The sequence below is a fragment of the Triticum aestivum genome, chromosome 5D (assembly GCF_018294505.1).
Source record: "Triticum aestivum cultivar Chinese Spring chromosome 5D, IWGSC CS RefSeq v2.1, whole genome shotgun sequence".
Lineage (NCBI taxonomy): Eukaryota > Viridiplantae > Streptophyta > Magnoliopsida > Poales > Poaceae > Triticum > Triticum aestivum.
The window spans coordinates 271,988,397-272,011,031 of record NC_057808.1 but is presented as its reverse complement, the minus strand read 5'-3'; positions in this window follow the sequence as shown (position 1 = coordinate 272,011,031).

The following is a 22,635-nucleotide window of genomic DNA, read 5'->3' as shown; positions in this document are numbered from 1 at the left end:
CCCGGTCCTCCTCCCCACCGGCGCGATCATGCCTTCGTCGTCGTACCCCTGCAACGGGGGTGAGCCCTCCTTTCCTTCTCGTTCCGCGTCGGCGTCGACCAAACGCCATCACCGTGCCCTCTCCGTCTTGCGCCCGCGCTCGCGATGAGCGCGTGTTCGCCGTGCCCTGACCGCGCACCCGTCGCACCGCCCGCGCCCGTGGCTCGCCTCCCCTGCTTCGCCCGCTCGCGGCCACCACCACCGCCACCGTGGCCCCTCCCGCCTTGGCCGCCGACGCCCGCCTGCTGCCTACCGCGCTGCTGCCTTGCTGCCCCAGCCGCCGCCTATTGCTGCTGCCTGCGGCTCCTCCTGCAACTGCGTGCGTCGCCTCGCTTCCTCCTGCTGCCGCACTCGCCCAGCCACTGTGCCGTCGCTGCCCTGCACCGGTCCGCTGCCGGCGCCGTTCGCCGCCCCTCACCGAGGCCCCTTCTGCGCCGGCATGCTCAGCTGAGGTCGCCGCTGACTGCCCTCGAGCTGGCCTCGCCTCCGCCCCGCTCTGCCCGATAGCCCGCTACACCCGCCCCGCTAAGGCTCTGGACCTATGGCGGATGGGGCCCACGCCCCTGTTTACTTAAAAATGTAAAAAGTTATATTAATAAAAATAATTAATTAATTAGTTAAATGGTTAATTAACTTGATTAATTAAAATTTATTAGCCTAATAAGCTAGTTAGACTAAATTAACTAGTTAGTTGATGAAACAGCCTATGATAGGGGGCCCCACCCCCTGTTGACCACTCAAATGTTGACTGGTCAACTGGGACCCCCTGGCCCATCTATCAGCCTCTGGTACACTTTTGTGTATGCAGAGCTGGGTACACGTAGCAATTTGTTATTTAAATTCGAATTAATAATAATTTTAGAATATTGTTTAAATCTTTGAAAAATCTTAGAAAATAAACCGTAACTCGGATGAAAAAGTTTTATACATGAAAGTTGCTGAGAACGACGAGACGAATCCGAATACGCGGTCCGTTCGTCCGCCACACATCCCTAGCATAGAAAACATGCAACCTTTTCCCCCATTTTATCTGTCCGAAAATGCCAAACTTCGGCAAACATTCCCGGATGTCCCCCCCTTCGCCGGTAGCGTGTAGCACCGCGTTAGAACACGTCTAGCTCTGTCTATTGTCCTGTTATGCACTTGCCTGCTATGTATTTATTGTTTCTTCCCCCTCTTCCCTCCGGTAGACCCCGAGACCGCTGTCGATGCTGCTGTGATCGACTACGTCGACGACGACCCTTCTTCCCTTTCAGCGGAGCTTCCAGGCAAGCCCCCCCCGCCTTTGATCATCCCGGTATCGCCCATTCCATTCTCTCATGCTTGCATTAGATTTTGCTACTGTTATTGATTGCTCCTATTCTGATGCATAGCCTGCTTTTGTAACCTGCTTATTGTTACCTACCTGCTTATCCTAAACTGCTTAGTATAGGTTGGTTAGTGATCCATCAGTGACCCCCACCTTGTCCTTGTTGCCCCTGCTTCTGTTGGAAATATGCCCTAGAGGCAATAATAAATTGGTTATTATTATATTTCCTTGTTCATGATAATCGTTTATTGTCCATGCTAGAATTGTATTGATAGGAAACTCTGATACATGTGTGGATACATAGACAACACCATGTCCCTAGTAAGCCTCTAGTTGACTAGCTTGTTGATCAATAGATGGTTACGGTTTCCTGACCATGGACATTGGATGTCGTTGATAACGGGATCACATCATTAGGAGAATGATGTGATGGACAAGACCCAATCCTAAGCATAGCATAAAAGATCGTGTAGTTCGTTTGCTAGAGCTTTTCCAATGTCAAGTATCATTTTCTTAGACCATGAGATCGTGCAACTCCCGGATACCGTAGGAGTGCTTTGGGTGTACCAAACGTCACAACGTAACTGGGTGACTATAAAGGTACACTACGGGTATCTCCGAAAGTGTCTGTTGAGTTGGCACGGATCGAGACTGGGATTTGTCACTCCGTATGACGGAGAGGTATCTCTGGGCCCACTCGGTAATGCATCATCATAATGAGCTCAATGTGACTAAGGAGTTAGCCACGGGATCATGCATTACGGTACGAGTAAAGTGACTTGCTGGTAACGAGATTGAACAAGGTATTTGTAACACCCCGCATGTAACTTGCCATATTTGTAACTCCGACTCTTGCCATTTCCGGCTATGTGATATGTTTTTCCCTCCGTTGTCGGGTTTTGTCTTTCGTTTTGTATTTTGTCATGTCATGCATTTTCATATCATGTCATCATGTGCATTGCATTCGCATACGTGTTCGTCTCATGCATCCGAGCATTTTCCCCGTTGTCCGTTTTGCAATCCGGCGCTCCTATCTCCCCCGGTGCACCCCTCTAGTTTTCTTTCGTGTGCGTGTGTCAAACTTTCTCGGAATGGACCGAGGCTTGTCAAGTGGTCTTCTTACACCACCCGGAGACTACCGGTCAAGTTTCGTTCCATTCGAAGGTCGTTTGGTACTCCAACGGTTAACCGGGCATCCGTAAAGTCCATTTGATTGTCCAGCAAAACCCCCTCCAAAACCAGCCCAAAACCCACCAAACTCTCTTCCATGCTCTAGGTCGTTCGATCATGATCGTGTGGGCGAAAACCGCACCTCATTTGGAGTCTCCTAGCTCCCTCTATCTATTTATAAGTGGGCATCCCGAAAAACGGAATCACAGTCTAACCCTAGCAAAAATCCCTCGCGCCGCCGGACAACGTCCGCCCGCGCCGGACACGTCCGCCCGCGCGGGCGGACGAATCGCGCGTCGCCACGTCAGCGCGCGCCGCCGCCGTCCCCCGCCGGCCCGCGGGCCCGACCCCGGCCCCCGCGGCCCACGCCCGCCGCCGCGCGCCTGCCCCGCCGCCGGGCGCCGCCGCCGCCATCTCCGCCGCCGCCTCCGGCCGCCGCCCCGGCGCTGCCGCCTCCGGCCCCGCCGCCGGCGCCCCTCCTCCGCCTCCGGCCCCGCCGCCGGCGCTCCTCCCCGCCGGCCCCTGCCTCGCCGCCGTCGTCGGCCTCGGGATCGAGCTCGAGCACGAGCTCCGGCCAGATCCGTTCGGTAGCTCCCTCCCGTTGACTTTCTCTCGAACCCCCTCTAATATTTTCTAAGTCTCGATTTTTCATCATCATATGCCTCTGTTCGTATAGCGATAACTCCGTGCATGTAGCTCCGATTCCCGCGTGTAATATGTAAAATTGTTCGCCTCGTGATGCTCTTCATTTTGTTCAATTGCACCATGTTCATTAGAGGTCATCTTGATGCCCAAATCTTTGTTGGAAGAGGGCTAGTTGCTGTTAATCTCTGGTTCTTATCAGAACTTGGAGATTTGTCATTTTTGTATCATTTAATCTGTGCATCTTTTGAGCATGAGCTCTACATGTGTTTTGAAGTATGCCATGCCATATTCCCAGTGGTATAGTCCATATATTTTTGTGATCTCTGCGGTGACTAGCACAAGCATGCAAAGTAGGCCCCGTAATATTTCTGATTTCAGGGACTTAGTGATTTTCTCTAAGTCCTTGTCTGCTGTAATTTTGTTGCCATGTAAACTTGATGCTACAGAGAGATCCATCCATATTTTGGAGATATTCAGTAAGGATGTTTTGTATCTATAGTTGTAATTGATCCATTCCTGCAATTGTTTGCAATTTTAGAGTACCATAGCATGACTCAATCTTACTCTACTTTTGCTATAAAATATTTCTGGCAGATTCTTGACATGATATGCATTTTTTCCAACCTTATTGTAGTTGATCCATACATGCTATGCAATTGTTCTTGCCATGGATAGCTTCATAAACATGCCATCTTGCTGTAGGTATGCTTGGTTTGTCATGCATTTCTCTGTAGTGAGTGCATCAAGCTCACAAAGAGGCCTACATATTAATATTTCTGCCATGCTCTGTTCTCTGCTAAGTCTGAAACCTGATAACGAAACTTGCTATGTTTACATGCTTGCCATCATATCTTCTGGTCCTTTTTGGCTTATGGTCAGTAAGGGACTTTTGTCATGTGCATTGAGTAGAACACTGCCATGCCTTGTTTTGCTATGTTAAGTTCTTGTAGCATGTTGATTTTGTGCTCTGAACATTGCTACCTGATGCTGATTTCTGCCATGTCCAGTTTTTCACTAAGTCTGTGAACCTGTAATCTTTTGCACTTTTGTCATGCTTGTTTGAGCTTGATATGTTGTGAACTAGCCGTAGCTCAGTGTTCATCTTTTGTCAAGCATCTCCTGTAGATTACTGCCATGTGCTTTGTTGCTATGTTGGGGTGCTGTAGCATTGTTACTTGTTGCATTTTAAGTGCTATCTTGCGGTTTATCGCAGATTAGTGTCATTCTTGTTTTGCTTGCCATTTGCAAACCGTGCATCCGATTCCGGTGATCTTTATATCGATTTCGACCGAAATCATCTCATCTTTCCAGTGGCATGCTTAGTTTGCCAAGTTACTGCCATGTTCATCATTTTCCTCCCGGAGCACGCATATGCATCGCATATCATATCTTGCATATCATACATGTTTTGCATCATGTTGCTTGCGCATTTCTCGTTGTTGATTGTGGTTCCGGTTGTTTGTGTCTTTGTTTTGGGTAGAGCCGGGAGACAAGTTCGTGAACGAGAAACCTGTCGAGTACGCTTACGAGGATCAAGCTTTCGACAACTCTGAGAATCTTGCAGGCAAGATGACCACCCCTCGAAATCACTTCTATCTTTGCTATGCTAGTTGTTCGCTCTATTGCCATGCTCCGCTACCTATCACTTGCTATATCATGTCTCCTATTTTAGCCTTGTCAGCCCTAACCATCCTTTCCTAGCAAACCGTTGTTTGGCTATGTTACCGCTTTTGCTCAGCCCCTCTTATAGCGTTGCTAGTTGCAGGTGAAGTTGAAGTTTGTTCCATGTCGGAACATGGATATGTTGGGATATCACAATATCTCTTATTTAATTAATGCATCTATATATTTTGGTAAAGGGTGGAAGGCTCGGCCTTATGCCTGGTGTTTTGTTCCACTCTTGCCGCCTTAGTTACTGTTATACCGGGATTATGTTCCTTGAGTTTGCGTTCCTTACGCGGTCGGGTGATTTATGGGACCCCCTTGACAGTTCGCCTTGAATAAAACTCCTCCAGCAAGGCCCAACATTGGTTTTACCATTTGCGACCTATACCTTTTTTCCCCGGGTTTTCTAGAGCCCGAGGGTCATCTTTATTTTAAACCCCCGGGCCAGTGTTCCTCTGAGTGCTGGTCCAAACTAGAGCCACTTGCAGCGCCACCTTGGGGAAACTCGAGGATTGGTTTTAGCTGTACGTAGTGTTCATCCGGTGTGCCCTGAGAACGAGATATGTGCAGCTCCTATCGGGATTTGTCGGCACATTCGGGCGGCTTTGCTGGTCTTGTTTTACCATTGTCGAGATGTCTTGTAAACCGGGATTCCGAGACTGATCGGGTCTTTCCGGGAGAAGGTTGATCGTTCGTTGACCGTGAGAGCTTATGATGGGCTAAGTTGGGACACCCCTGCAGGGTATTATCTTTCGAAAGCCGTGCCCGCGGTTATGAGGCAGATGGGAATTTGTTAATGTCCGGTTGTAGATAACTTGTCACTTGACCCAATTAAAATACACCAAGTGCGTGTGTAGCCGTGATGGTCTCTTCTCGGCGGAGTCCGGGAAGTGAACACGATCTGTATTATGTATGACGTAAGTAGGTGTTCAGGACCTCTTCTGGGTCATTACTAGATGACGTCCGTTCCTTTGCTTCTCTTCTCGCTCTCATTTGCGCAAGTTAGCCACCATATATGCTTTTGCCGCTGCAACTCCACCTCTTGCACCTTCTTGTCCTATAAGCTTAATTAGTCTTGATCTCGCGGGTGTGAGATTGCTGAGTCCCCGTGACTCACAGATACTTCCAAAACAGTTGCAGGTGTCGACGATGCCAGTGCAGATGATGGCGTCGATCTCAAGTGGGAGTTCGACGAGGAACGTGGTCGTTACTATGTGTCTTTTCCTGATGATCAGTAGTGGAGCCCAGTTGGGACGATCGGGGATCTAGCATTGGGGGTTGTCTTATTTTTCATCTGGATTTTGACCGTAGTCCGTCTATATGTTTGTATTTCGGATGATGTATGAATGATATTTATGTATTGTGTGAAGTGGCGATTGTAAGCCAACTCTTTATCCCATTCTTGTTCATTACATGGGATTGTGTGAAGATGACCCTTCTTGCGACAAAACCACTATGCGGTTATGCCTCTAAGTCGTGCCTCGACACGTGCGAGATATAGCCGCATCGTGGGCGTTACAGTATTGGGATACCGACGATCGAATCTCGGGCAAGTAACGTACCGATTGACAAAGGGAATTGTATACGGGATTGATTGAATCCTCGACATCGTGGTTCATCCGATGAGATCATCGCGGAACATGTGGGAGCCAACATGGGTATCCAGATCCCGCTGTTGGTTATTGGAGAGGCGTCTCGGTCATGTCTGCATGTCTCCCGAACCCGTAGGGTCTACACACTTAAGGTTCGGTGACGCTAGGGTTGTAGAGATATGAGTATGCGGAAACCCGAAAGTTGTTCGGAGTCCCGGATGAGATCCCGGACGTCACGAGGAGTTCCGGAATGGTCCGGAGGTGAAGAATTATATATAGGAAGTCCAGTTTTGGCCATCGGGAAAGTTTCGGGGGTTATCGGTAGTGTACTGGGACCACCGGAAGGGTCCCGGGGGTCCACCGGGTGGGGCCACCTATCCCGGAGGGCCCCATGGGCTGAAGTGGGAAGGGAACCAGCCCCTAGTGGGCTGGGGCGCCCCCCATGGGCCTCCCCCTGCGCCTAGGGTTGGAAACCCTAGGGGTGGGGGGCGCCCCACTTGCCTTGGGGGGTAAGTTTCCCCCTGGACGCCCCCCCCCCTTGCAGATGGGATCCAGGCCGGCGCCCCCCTCCCAGGGGGCCTATATATAGTGGGGGGAAGGGAGGGCAGCAGTATGACAGCCCCTGGCGCCTCCCTCTCCCCCTGCAACACCTCTCCCTCTCGCAGAAGCTTGGTGAAGCCCTGCCGAGACCCCGCTACTTCCACCACCACGCCGTCATGCTGCTGGATCTCCATCAACCTCTCCTTCCCCCTTGCTGGATCAACAAGGAGGAGACGTCGCTGCTCCGTACGTGTGTTGAACGCGGAGGTGCCGTCCGTTCGGCACTCGGTCATCGGTGATTTGGATCACGGCGAGTACGACTCCATCAACCCCGTTCATTGGAACGCTTCCGCTCGCGATCTACAAGGGTATGTAGATGCACTCCTTTCCCCTCGTTGCTAGTATACTCCATAGATGGATCTTGGTGATGCGTAGAAAATTTTTAAATTCTGCTACGATCCCCAACAGTGGCATCATGAGCCAGGCCTATGCGTAGTTACTATGCACGAGTAGAACACAAAGCAGTTGTGGGCGTTGATGTTGCCAATTCTTCTTGCCGTTACTAGTCTTATCTTGATTCGGCGGCATCGTGGGATGAAGCGGCCCGGACCGACCTTACACGTACTCTTACGTGAGACAGGTTCCACCGACTGACATGCACTAGTTGCATAAGGTGGCTAGCGGGTGTCTGTCTCTCCCACTTTAGTCGGATCGGATTCGATGAAAAGGGTCCTTATGAAGGGTAAATAGAAATTGGCATATCACGTTGTGGCTTTTGCGTAGGTAAGAAACGTTCTTGCTAGAAACCCATAGCAGCCACGTAAAACATGCAACAACAATTAGAGGACGTCTAACTTGTTTTTGCAGGGTATGCTATGTGATGTGATATGGCCAAAAAGGATGTGATGTATGAGATTGATCATGTTCTTGTAATAGGAATCACGACTTGCATGTCGATGAGAATGACAACCGGCAGGAGCCATAGGAGTTGTCTTAATTTATTGTATGACCTGCGTGTCAATGAAAATGCCATGTAATTACTTTACTTTATTGCTAACCGTTAGCCATAGTAGTAGAAGTAATAGTTGGCGAGACAACTTCATGAAGACACAATGATGGAGATCATGATGATGGAGATCATGGTGTCATGCCGGTGACGAAGGTGATCATGCCGCGCCTCAAAGATGGAGATCAAAGGCGCAAGATGATATTGGCCATATCACGTCACTTTATGTTTTGCATGTGATGTTTATCATGTTTACATCTTATTTGCTTAGAACGACGGTAGCATAAATAAGATGACCCCTCACTAAAATTTCAAGAGACGTGTTCCCCCTAACTGTGCACCATTGCGAAGGTTCGTTGTTTCGAAGCACCACGTGATGATCGGGTGTGATAGATTCTAACGTTCGAATACAACGGGTGTGGACGAGCCTAGCATGTACAGACATGGCCTCGGAACACATGCGAAACACTTAGGTTGACTTGACGAGCCTAGCATGTACAGACATGGCCTGAGAACATAATAGATCGAAAGGTCGAACATGAGTCGTATAGTAGATACGATCAACATGGAGATGTTCACCGATGATGACTAGTCCGTCTCACGTGATGATCGGACACGGCCTAGTTTGACTCGGATCATGTATCACTTAGATGGCTAGAGGGATGTCTATCTGAGTGGGAGTTCATTAATCAGATGAACTTAATTATCATGAACATAGTCAGAAGGTCTTTGCAAATTATGTCATAGCTTGCGCTTTAGTTCTACTGGTTAAGATATGTTCCTAGAGAAAATTTAGTTGAAAGTTGGTAGTAGCAATTATGCGGACTGGGTCCGTAAACTGAGGATTGTCCTCATTGCTGCACATAAGGCTTATGTCCTTAATGCACCGCTCGGTGTGTTGAACCTCAGCATCGTCTGTAGATGTTGCGAAACACCTGACATACACGTTTTGATGACTACGTGATAGTTCAGTGCGTAATGCTAACGGTTTAGAATTGTGGCACCAAAGACGGTTTTTGAAACGTCGCAGAACATATGAGATGTTCCGAAGACTGAAATTGGGATTTCAGACTAGTGCCCACGTCAAGAGGTATGAGACCTCTGACAAGTTTCTTAAGCCTGCAAACTGAGGGAGAAAAGCTCAATCATTGAGCATGTGCTCAGATTGTCTGAGTACCACAATCGCTTGAATCGAGTGGGAGTTAATCTTCCAGATGAGATAGTGATGGTTCTCCATAGTCACTGCCACTAAGCTATTAGAGCTCCGTGATGAACTATAACATATCAGGGATAGATATGATGATCCTTGAGCAACTCGCGATGTTTGATACCGCGAAAGTAGAAATCAAGAAGGAGCATCAATTGTTGATGGTTAGTAAAACCACTAGTTTCTAGAAGGGCAAGGGCAAGAAGGGATACTCCATGAAACAGCAAATCATTTGCTGCTCTAGCGAAGAATCCCAAAGTTAAACCCAAACCCGAGACTAAGTGCTCCTGTAATGAGGGGAACGGTCACTGAAGCAGAACTACCCTAGATACTTGGTAGATGAGAAGGCAGGCAAGGTCGACAGAAGTATATTGGATATACATTAAATGAATGTGTACTTTACTAGTACTCCTAGCAGCACCAGGGTATTAGATACCGGTTCGGTTGCTAAGTGTTAGTAACTCGAAATAAAAGCTGCGGAATAAACGGAGACTAGCTAAAGGTGAGATGACGATATGTGTTGGAAGTGTTTCCAAGGTTGATGTGATCAAGCATCGCATGCTCCCTCTACCATCGAGATTTGGTGTTTGCGTTGAGCATGATTGGATTATGTTTATCGCAATACGGTTATTCATTTAAGGAGAATAATGGTTACTTTGTTTGTTTGAACAATACCTTCAATGGTCTTGCACCTAAAATGAATCTCGGTCGTAGTGATACACATGTTCGTGCCAAAAGATATAAAATAGTAATGATAGTTCCACATACTTGTGGCACTGCCATTTGAGTCATATTGGTATAGAACGCATGAAGAAGCTCCATGTAGATGGATCTTTGGACTCACTCATTTTTGAAAAGATTGAGACATGCGAACCATGTCTATTGGTATATATGCATGAAGAAACTCCATGCAAATGGATCTTTTGTACTCACTTGATTTTGAATCACTTGAGACATGCAAATCATACCACATGGGCAAGATGACTGAAAGGCCTCGTTTTCAGTAAGATGGAACAAGAGAGCAACTTATTGGAAGTAATACATTTTGATGTATGCAGTCCAATGAGTGCTGAGGCATGCAGTGGATATCGTTATGTTCTTACTTCACAGATGATTTGAGTAGATGCTGAGAATATTTACTTGATGAAACACAAGTCTGAATTATTGAAAGGTTCAAGTAATTTCAGAGTGAAGTTGAAGATCGTCGTGACAAGAGGATAAAAAGTCTATGATATGATCATAGAGATATCTGAGTTACGAGTTTGGCACACAATTAAGACATTGTGGAAAGTGTTTCACAATTAATACCGCCTGGAACACCACAGTGTGATGGTGTGTCCGAACATCATAACTGCACCCTATTGGATATGGTGCATACCATGATGTCTCTTATCAAATTACAACTATCGTTTATGGGTTAGGCATTAGAGACAACCGCATTCACTTTAAAAGGGGCACCACGCAATTCCGTTGAGACGACACCGTTTAGAGAAACCTAAATTGTCGTTTCTTAAAAGATTGGGGCTGCGATGCTTATGTGAAAGAGTTTCAAGCTGATAAGCTCGAACCCAAAGCGGATAAATGCATCTACATAGAAAACCCAAAACAGTTGGGTATACCTCCTATTTCAGATCTGGAAGCAAAAGTAATTGCTTCTAGAAACGAGTCCTTTCTCGAGGAAAAGTTTCTCTCGAAAGAATTGAGTGGGAGGATGGTGGAGACTTGATGAGGTAATTAAACCATAACTTCAGCTAGTGTGTAGCAGGGCACAGGAAGTTGTTCCTGTGGCACCTACACCAATTGAAGTGGAAGCTTATGATAGTGATCATGAAACTTCGGATCAAGTCACTACCAAACCTCGTAGGTCGACAAGGATATGTACTACTCCTGAGTGGTACGGTAATCCTGTCTTAGATATCATGTTGTTAGACAACAATGAACCTACGAGCTATGGAGAAGCGATGGTGGGCCCATATTCCGACAAATGGTTAGAAACCGTGAAATCCGAGATAGAATCCATGTATCAGAACAAAGCATGGACTTTGGTGAACTTGCCCGATGATCGGCAAGCCATTGAGATAAATGGATCTTTAAGAAGAAGACGGACGTGGACGGTATTGTTACCGTCTATGAAGCTCAACTTGTGGCAAAGAGTATTTTCACAAGTTCAAGGAGTTGACTATGATGAGATTTCTCATCCGTAGCGATGCTTAAGTCCGTCGGATTCATGTTAGCATTAGCTGCATTTATGAAATCTGGCAGATGGATGTCAAAACAAGTTTCCTTACCAGTTTTCGTAAGGAAAGGTTGTATGTGATACAATCAGAAAGGTTTTGTCGATCCTAAAGGATGCTAAAAGGTATGCTAGCTCCAGCGATCCTTCCATGGATTAGAGCAAGCATCTCGGAGTCAGAATATACGCTTTGATGGAGTGATCAAAGTTTTTGGGTTTATACAAAGTTTGTTAGAAACTTGTATTTACAATAAAGTGAGTGGGAGCACTACAACATTTCTGATAAGTATATGTGAATGACATATTGTTGATCCGAAATGATGTAAAAATTTCTGGAAAGCATAAAGGGTTGTTTGAAAGGAGTTTTTCAAAGGAAGACCTGGATAAAGCTGCTTACAGATTGGGCATCAAGATCTATAGAGATAGATCAAGACGTCTGATGATACTTTCAAAGAACGCACACCTTGACATGATTTTGAAAGAGTTCAAAATAGATCAACAAAGAAGGAGTTCTTGGCTGTGTTACAAGGTGTGAGTATTGAGTAAGACTCAAGACCTGACCACAGCAGAAGAGAGAGAAAGGACGAAGGTCGTCCCCTATGCTTTAGACGTAGGCTCTACAGTATGCTATGCTGTGTACCGCACATGAAGTGTGCCTTGCCATGAGTTGGTCAAGGGGTACAATAGTGATCCGGGAATGGATCACATGACAGCGGTTGAACTGATCCTTAGTATCTAGTGGACTAAGGAATTTTCTCGATTATGGAGGTGAAAAGGAGTTCGTCGTAAAGGGTTACGTCGATGCAAACTTTGACACTAATCCGGATGACTCTGAGTAGTAAACCGGATTCGTATAGTAGAGCAGTTATTTGAAATGGCTCCAAGTAGCGCGTGGTAGCATCCACAAGATGACATAGATATTCGTAAAGCACACACGGATCTGAAAGGTTCAGACCCGTTGACTAATAACCTCTCTCACAAGCATAACATGATCAAACCAGAACTCATTGAGTGTTAATCACATAGTAATGTGAACTAGATTGTTGACTCTAGTAAACTCTTTAGATGTTGGTCACATGGTGATGTGACCTGTGAGTGTTAATCACATGGTGATGTGAACTAGATTATTTACTCTAGTGCAAGTGGGAGACTGTTGGAAATATGCCCTAGAGGCAATAATAAATTGGTTATTATTATATTTCCTTGTTCATGATAATCGTTTATTGTCCATGCTAGAATTGTATTGATAGGAAACTCAGATACATGTGTGGATACATAGACAACACCATGTCCCTAGTAAGCCTCTAGTTGACTAGCTCGTTGATCAATAGATGGTTATGGTTTCCTGACCATGGACATTGGATGTCGTTGATAACGGGATCACATCATTAGGAGAATGATGTGATGGACAAGACCCAATCCTAAGCATAGCATAAAAGATCGTGTAGTTCGTTTGCTAGAGCTTTTCCAATGTCAAGTATCATTTCCTTAGACCATGAGATCGTGCAACTCCCGGATACCGTAGGAGTGCTTTGGGTGTACCAAACATCACAACGTAACTGGGTGACTATAAAGGTACACTACGGGTATCTCCGAAAGTGTCTGTTGAGTTGGCACGGATCGAGACTGGGATTTGTCACTCCGTATGACGGAGAGGTATCTTTGGGCCCACTCGGTAATGCATCATCATAATGAGCTCAATGTGACTAAGGAGTTAGCCATGGGATCATGCATTACGGTACGAGTAAAGTGACTTGCCAGTAACGAGATTGAACAAGGTATTGGGATACCGACGATCGAATCTCGGGCAAGTAACGTACCGATTGACAAAGGGAATTGTATACGGGATTGATTGAATCCTCGACATCGTGGTTCATCCGATGAGATCATCGCGGAACATGTGGGAGCCAACATGGGTATCCAGATCCCGCTGTTGGTTATTGACCGGAGAGGCGTCTCGGTCATGTCTGCATGTCTCCCGAACCCGTAGGGTCTACACACTTAAGGTTCGGTGACGCTAGGGTTGTAGAGATATGAGTATGCGGAAACCCGAAAGTTGTTCAGAGTCCCGGATGAGATCCCGGACGTCACGAGGAGTTCCGGAATGGTCCGGAGGTGAAGAATTATATATAGGAAGTCCAGTTTTGGCCACCGGGAAAGTTTCGGGGGTTATCGGTAGTGTACCGGGACCACCGGAAGGGTCCCGGGGGTCCACCGGGTGGGGCCACCTATCCCGGAGGGCCCCATGGGCTGAAGTGGGAAGGGAACCAGCCCCTAGTGGGCTGGGGCGCCCCCCATGGGCCTCCCCCTGCGCCTAGGGTTGGAAACCCTAGGGGTGGGGGGCGCCCCACTTGCCTTGGGGGGGTAAGTTTCCCCCTGGCCGCCCCCCTCCCCCCCGTGCAGATGGGATCCAGGCCGGCGCCCCCCCTCCCAGGGGGCCTATATATAGTGGGGGGAAGGGAGGGCAGCAGTATGACAGCCTTTGGCGCCTCCCTCTCCCCCTGCAACACCTCTCCCTCTCGCAGAAGCTTCGTGAAGCCCTGCCGAGACCCCGCTACTTCCACCACCACGCCGTCGTGCTGCTGGATCTCCATCAACCTCTCCTTCCCCCTTGCTGGATCAAGAAGGAGGAGATGTCGCTGCTCCGTACGTGTGTTGAACGCGGAGGTGCCGTCCGTTCGGCACTCGGTCATCAGTGATTTGGATCACGGCGAGTACGACTCCATCAACCCCGTTCATTGGAACGCTTCCGCTCGCGATCTACAAGGGTATGTAGATGCACTCCTTTCTCCTCGTTGCTAGTATACTCCATAGATGGATCTTGGTGATGCGTAGAAATATTTTAAATTCTGCTACGATCCCCAACAGCTTCATCTTCGATGACTCGATCAACGTGATCGATGACCAGAGCCTAACACCTCACATCACATCACACCCCTTTAGTTGCTTGACTCTGCAGAGCTACTATCGAGTGCCGAGGGTGATCCCTCATAACGCACTCCTGATGATAATTCTGTAGTGTAGCTATTCGGTCGTGGTCAACGGGGGTGGTTCCTCTTTCACCATTCCCGATACGGCTCTGTCGTGCAACACCTCAAGTGTGAACCTCGAGGGTGGTTCCTCTTACGTTCACCTTGATGATTACATTGAGTGGAATCCACCGGGGGTGATTCCTCGGGTTTTCTTCCTTGATGTTTTGGACACACGGTTACCTTGACTTTACTTGAGACCATTGTTGAAGTCGGGTCGGTCCTGAGGGGTACCCGCGAGTTGATGTGAAAGTCGGGCGGGCCCGTTGAGCACCCGCGAGTTTTCCACATGGCACGGCCGGGCGGTCTGGGCCCTTGCCGTAAGTCCATGAGACGGGGCAATGGGGTCACATTATCGTGAGTCTCTGCTCGTCTCCGCGAGCCCCCAATGCACTAACAGGTTTGGGTATTTGTTCTGAGTTGGCCTTTGGCCTTTACGCACTAACCACCACGCGAGAATAGATATGGGCCTCGACGTCGCAGTATCAGCCGAAGCTTTGTCAGACGTCCAGTTCAGCACTGCGGCACGGTTGGATCGTGCTGGCCATCCGAGGCAGTGCTGGTATCCACCCTGCTCGCAACGACCCAGAGTGCAACGGGCGATGGGCCCAAGACCCCAGGGCACTTAGGATGTAGACCGGCGGGGACCTCTCTGCTGAGCCTAGGTAGGGCTGCGACGTGTTGATCTTCCGAGGCTGGGCATTGACCCCAGAAAGGTGTGTCCGGCCAGAGTGATCGAGCGTGTTGGATAACGTGGTGCACCCCTGCAGGGAAGATATATATTCGAATACCGTGTCCACGGTAATGGACGTTCAGACTTGTATCCGGATCTTATATAACTAGAAATGGATACTTGAGATATGTGATGGATATGTGGCTCCGGGATTGCTTTCTCGTAGGGAGTCGAGGAAGGATCTCTGGGCGTTAATGTTACCACATGTTTGATAAATATAAACTGCTATTCTTTACTCTTCTACATGCTGCAAGATGCTTGGAGCTGCTTGAAGATGCTAGTCTTCGATAGGCTAGGCCTTCCCCTCTATTCTGGCATTCTACAGTTCAGTCCACATATACAACCCTTCCATTTGACACCAATGCATACTTAGTATAGATCTGATGCTTGCGAGTACTTTGGATGAGTACTCACGGTTGCTTTGCTACCCTTTTTCCCCTTCCTCCTTCTTTCCGGTTGATGCAACTAGATGGTGGATCCCTGGAGCCAGATGCCACCGCTGATGGATACTACTACATGGAGGCCGCCGAAGGTCAGGACTAGTTAGGAGGTCCCAGGCAGGAGGCCTTGCCTCTTCGATCGTTGATGTTTGTGCTAGCCTTCTTAAGGCAGCCTTGTTTAACTTGATGTCTGTACTCAGATATTGTTGCTTCCGCTGACGCTTGTGTTTCGAGCTTCTGTATTCGAGCCCTCGAGGCCCCTGGCTTGTAATATGAAGCTTGTATTGTTTTATTTGTGTCTAGAGTTGTGTTGTGATATCTTCCCGTGAGTCCCTGATCTTGATTGTACACATTTGTGTGTATGATTAATGTACGGTCGAATCGGGGGCGTCACAAGTTGGTATCAGAGCCGGCTGCCTGTAGGAATCCCCCTTTCCAACTCCTTGGCCGAAGTTGAGTCTAGTATTTGAAAAACTGATTTACTAACATGGATGTGAGGCTTACGGGCCCACGTCGCCAATTGGGTGCTATTAGGATCTTTTACTCCTCGACCTTTACTCTGGGACTCTCATCTCTCTTCTATTCGGGTTAAATGATTTTGATAACTCTAACAATAGGATCTCGTGATCACATCCATCCGGAGATTCGTCTTACGCCTTTCTTGAATTGAGGGCCAGGATCTGCTTCACATTGTTCACGGGCCATAGGATCCTTTTATCGAGGGCACCCTGCGTCATCCCCTGCAGATTCCTTGCTCTAGTGGTTTTCTCCGACGTGGATGTGGCTTTTGCTATGTCTTGTTGTTGTATCCCTCCATCGCGTGCGAGCGTGCCGCCTAGTATGTCTAGGATGATTCTCTTGTCTGAACTCATACTAACGTGTAAATGGCTCCGTATATGTATATGTATGTCTTTAATGACTACTGTTTTGTACATACTGCGCCTTTGCTCATTGTTCAAGTTACATCATGAATGACTCCATACACCTGCTCCACCCCTTGTTAAACTGCTCCTTGATGTTGTTAGCAGGATGGCTGACGATCCTCCACCTCCACCTTATATTGCCGCAATGATGCAGCAGTTTGAGTTGAATCGTCAGTTTATGACTGGAGTAATGGCTCAGCTTCCAAACTAGAATGCTCATCAACAGCCTGCCCCAATAACACTGCCAGAATTTGTGCGCCTCAACCCGTCCATTTTCCGCAACTCCACTAATCCTATGGATGCTGATGATTGGCTCCGTGACATCCTGTTTGAGATGGAGTCAGCTAATGTTGCCCCTGCCAGTTATGTTACCTTTGCGACATTTCACTTGAAGGGTCCAGCTGCTCAATGGTGGGAAAGCCACAAGGGTATGCTGCCTACAGAGACTGTAACCACTTGGCAGGAATTTCAGTTAGCCTTCCATGCACGACACATTCCCCAAGGTATGATGGACCAGAAGAAGAAGGAGTTTCGCAGACTTCACAGGGCACAATGACTGTGGATGAATATCAGAGGAAATTCCTTGAATTATCTCGCTATGCTGCGGATGACGTCTGCACTGACACTCGCATGCAGGAGAAATTCCGTGAAGGACTGCGTCCCGATATAAAGCTCGCACTGGTTGCTCATGATTGCGCAGACTTTGCGACGCTTGTCAGCCAAGCTTTTCGAACTGAAACTGGTCTGACTGAGTACCAGGAGTCGCTCAAGCCTACTCGAGATGTTGGCTCATCCTCGAGTCAGCCCGCTCAGAAACGTCGAGTCTGGATCCCACACAATGTTCATCATCGACCTGCTCCAACACCAAGGCCGTCTTATGTTTCACCTTGCCTGCCTCCGCCACCGAGACAACTAACGATTCAGGGTGGACAGTCAGGACACCTTACCCTCGATTGTCACCAGGGTCAGTCTCAGGATGCACCACACCCTCCTGTTAGTCGTAAAAAGAGTTGTCGAAACCGCCGATTCAGAAACCGTAATATCATACCAGCTGCTATTGTACTTGGCCATGCCAATCATGTCGATGCTGAAAAGGCTCAGGAGGAACCGACTATCGTGTTGGGAACTCTCTCTGTTAATTCAGTACCAGCCTCAGTTCTCTTTGATTCAGGGGCTTCGCATGCCTTTGTGTCCCAACGATTTGCTCAAATGCACCGGCTAGGCATGGAAGAATTACCCACTCCTCTAACGGTTCAATCCCCGGGATCCAAGTGGCAAACCACAATGGTAAGCCCTCACAACCAAATCGAGATTGGAGGTCTAGTTTTTTCGGCTTCTCTCATTGTACTCGGACCTTCCAACATAGACATCATTCTTGGTATGGATTGGTTGACCGCCCATAATGCTAAGATCGACTGTGCCGCCAAGACAGTACAGCTCACTCATCCTTCTGGCCAGTTGATCAACTACTCAACTCAGATGGTCCAGGATGCCGAGAATCAGATATATGTTCTAAATGCATTGAATGCTTCACCTCTCGAGGGAATAGAGAACATTCCAGTCGTTCATGATTTTGAAGATGTCTTTCCAGAAGAACTTCCAGGAATACCCCCTGCTAGAGCTGTTGAATTCATCATAGACTTGAAGCCGGGCACAACTCCTATTGCCAAGCGGCCCTATAAGATGCCGCCACATGAACTCCTTGAACTTAAGGAGGAAATCGACAAATCTCTTCACAAGGGATTCATTCGTCCTAGTTCCTCTGCTTGGGGAGCACCTTCTCTCTTTGTCAAGAAGAAGGATGGTACGAATCGTTTGGTCCAAGATTACCGACCTATCAACCAGGCAACAATTCAGAACAAGTATCTGCTTCCCAGAATCAACGACCTGTATGATCAACTTGCTGGTTCTTCAGTATTCTCTAAACTTGATTTGAGGTTGGGTTACCACCAGATTTGGGTTCGTGAAGAGGATATTCCCAAGACCGCCTTCGTTACTCGCTATGGTTCATATGAGTACACCGTCATGTCCTTTGGCTTGACAAATGCTCCAGCCACCTTCTCTCGTTTGATGAACTATATATTCATGGAATACCTCGACAAGTTCGTTGTGGTTTATCTGGATGATATCCTTGTGTACTCCAAGAACAAAGAGGAACATGTTGAACATCTTCGTCTTATTCTGGAAAAACTTCGAGAGCATCAACTATATGCTAAGTATTCCAAGTGTGAATTCCAGCTTCCCGAAGTGACCTACCTTGGGCATGTCATCTCCAAGGATGGTATTGCCGTCAACCCCGAACGAGTTCAGGCTATTCTCGATTGGACTCCTCCGAAGAATGTCAAACAAGTCAGAAGTTTTCTCGGACTCGCCAGCTATTGCCGTCGATTTGTCGAGAACTTCTCCAAGACCGCCAAGCCCCTGACTGGTTTGCTTCACAAGGGCGTCAAGTTCGAGTGGACAGAAAAGTGTCAGGAAAGTTTCCAAGCACTCAAAGACAAGCTGACTTCTGCCCCAGTGCTTTCTCCGCTGGATACTAAGAAGGATTTCGTTATTTACTGCGACACTTCACGACAAGGATTAGGCTGTGTCCTAATGCAAGAGCGCAGAGTGATTGCCTATGCCTCTCGTCAATTGCGCCCTCACGAAGAGAACTACCCAGTTCATGACCTCGAGCTTGCTGCTGTCATACATGCACTTAAACAGTGGCGACATTACCTTCTTGGTAATCATTGCAAGATCTTCACCGACCACCAAAGTCTGAAGTACATGTTTACTCAGCCAGATTTGAACCTCCGTCAGCGGAGATGGATGGAGATCGTACCAGACTTTGACATGGGTATTTCCTATACACCAGGCAAGGCTAATGTAATGGTTGATGCCTTGAGCCGCAAGTCATATTGCAACCATCTCGAGGTTTGCAAAGTTCAGCCCTCGCTTGTTGAAGAATTCAGAAAGCTGAACCTCCATATTGTTCCTCCGGGTGCACTCACTCCCTCTCCTAAGGAGTTTCGCAAGATGAACCTCCGTGTTATTCCCCAGGGTTCCCTCAATACCCTGGTTGTCGAACCAGATCTCGTGGAGAGCATCAAGAGACTGCAGAAGTATGGCTCTCAAGTTGAGAAGATAAAGTGCTACCTCGCAGAAGGAAGGCCCTCGTTCTTCACTGTTGAAGATGATGGCGCCTTGTTCTTTAAAGGTCGCCTAGTGGTTCCTTCAAAAGACAACCTGGATATGACTCGGGAAGTTATGAAAGAAGCTCATGACACTCCGTTGTCTATACATCCGGTAGTACCAAGATGTACCAAGACATTCGTCAGAGATTCTGGTGGTCAAATATGAAGCAAGACATTGCTCGTTATGTTGCTGAATGTGACGTTTGCCGTCGTATCAAAGCAGAACATCAAAGGCCCGCTGGAACTCTGCAACCTATCTCTATTCCTGAATGGAAATGGGACCATGTTGAAATGGACTTCATCACGGGATTTCCCAAATCGCAGAAAGGTAATGATGCTATACTTGTCGTCATTGACCGGCTTTCCAAAGTTGCACATTTTCTGGCCGTCAAAGAAACCATAACTGCTAGTCAGCTGGCAACCCTCTACATGTCCAGAATTGTTTCACTCCATGGTATTCCATTGGTTATCAGCTCAGACCGTGGCAGCTTATTCACTTCAAGATTCTGGGCAAGTTTCCAAGACGCTATGGGAACTCATCTGTCTTTCAGCACTACTTTTCACCCTCAGTCGCAGGGACAAGTTGAACGTATCAATCAAGTTCTCGAAGACATGCTTCGAGCTTGTGTCATTTCCTTTGGCAAGAAATGGGAGGGATCTCTCCCGTATGCTGAGTTCTCTTACAACAATAGCTATCAAGCTAGTCTGAAGATGGCTCCCTCCGAAGTGTTATATGGACGAAAGTGCCGAACCCCTCTGAACTGGTCAGAAACTAGGGAACGTCCACTCTTCGGTCCGGATATTATCCAACACACCGAAGAACAAGTCCGCGTCATTCGCGAGAATCTCAAGACTGCTCAGTCACGTCAGAAAAGTCAGTATGACCGTCATCACAAAGACATGGTCTATCTACCTGGCGAAAAGGCTTATCTTCGAGTCACACCAATGAAGGGTGCACACCGCTTCGGGATCAAGGGCAAGCTAGCTCCTCGCTATATTGGTCCATTCACTATTCTCAAAAGGCGTGGAAAAGTGGCATACTAGTTGGAACTTCCGTCGAACCTTTCTCAGGTTCACGATGTGTTCCACGTGTCACAACTCCGCCGCTGCTTCAAGGACCCAATCCGAGCAGTGGATCATGAAGTGCTCGAGTTGCAACAGGACCTCTCCTATAAATAGCATCTGGTCCGCATTCTCGACCAAGCTGAACGCCGCACACGTCAGAAGGCGATCAAGTTCCTCAAGGTCCAGTGGTCGCATCACTCTGAAGACGAAGCCACTTGGGAACGCGAGGATCGTCTTCGTGAAGAATACCCCGCTTTGTTTCCTTCTACCTCCTAAATCTCGGGACGAGATTTCTTGTAGTGGAGGAGAATTGTAACGCCCGGATAATTATGCTATAGTAATCCCATGCTAATGATGCCACGTCACCGCAATTACTGTTGTTAACCTCGCGATGATTCAATCACATTCCGTTTCAAATTCAAAATTTAATCAAAAGGAAAAAGTAAATAAAAGAGAAGGAGAAGGCAACAAAAAAAGTAAAAGAGAGAAGCCCCTTCTCCACTGGGCCGTGGCCCAGCTGGACCACCACACCACCTGGCCGGCCCACCTCTCCCTCTCCCTTATCCCCCACGCACCGAAAATATCTGGACAAATCGCCCCACTTCCCCCACGTCTTCCTCTCGCTCCCCTCCTCTCGATTGGATCGGGATCGAGCCCGATCTTGTCCTCGGCGCCATCGCCCCGGTGCCCCCGCCGCCGCCCTTCCGCCAGCGCCACCTCGCCGGGAGCCTCGCCCTCCTCCCGAAGCCCCCCTCGCCGGACCGTCCCCGTGCTCCTCCCCACTGGCGCTATCACGCCTTCGTCGCCGTACCCCTGCAACGGGGGTGAGCCCTCCTTTCCTTCTCGTCCCGCGTCGGCGTCGACCAAACGCCATCACCGTGCCCTCTCCATCTTGCGCCCGCGCTCGCGGCGAGCGCGTGTTCGCCGTGCCCTGACCGCGCACCCGTCGCACCGCCCACGCCCGTGGCTCGCCTCCCCTGCTTCGCCCGCTCGCGGCCACCACCACCGCCACCGTGGCCCCTCCCGCCTTGGCCGCTGACACCCGCCTGCTGCCTACCGCGCTGCTGCCTTGCTGCCCCAGCCGCGGCCTATTGCTGCTGCCTGCGGCTCCTCCTGCAACTGCGTGCGCCGCCTCGCTTCCTCCTGCTGCCGCACTCGCCCAGCCACTGCGCCGTCGCTGCCCTGCGCCGGTCCGCTGCGGGCGCCGTTCGCCGCCCCTCACCGAGGCCCCTTCTGCGCCGGCGTGCTCAGCCGAGGTCGCCACTGACTGCGCCCGAGCTGGCCTCGCCTCCGCCCCGCTCTGCCCGATAGCCCGCTACACCCGCCCCGCTAAGGCTCTGGACCTATGGCGGATGGGGCCCACGCCCCTGTTTACTTAAAAAATGTAAAAAGCTATATTAATAAAAATAATTAATTAATTAGTTTAATGGTTAATTAACTTAATTAATTAAAATTTATCAGCCTAATAAACTAGTTAGTTGATGAAACAGCCTATGACAGGGGGCCCCACCCCCTGTTGACCAGTCAAATGTTGACTGGTCAACTGGGACCCCCTGGCCCATCTGTCAGCCTCTGGTACACTTCTGTGTACGCAAAGCTGGGTACACGTAGCAATTTGTTATTTAAATTCGAATTAATAATAATTTTAGAATATTGTTTAAATCTTTGAAAAATCTTAGAAAATAAACCGTAACTCGGATGAAAAAGTTTTATACATGAAAGTTGCTCAGAACGACGAGACGAATCCGAATACGCGGTCCGTTCATCCGCCACACATCCCTAGCATAGCAAACATGCAACCTTTTCCCCCCGTTTTATCTGTCCGAAAATGCCAAACTTCAGGAAAACATTCCTGGATGTTCC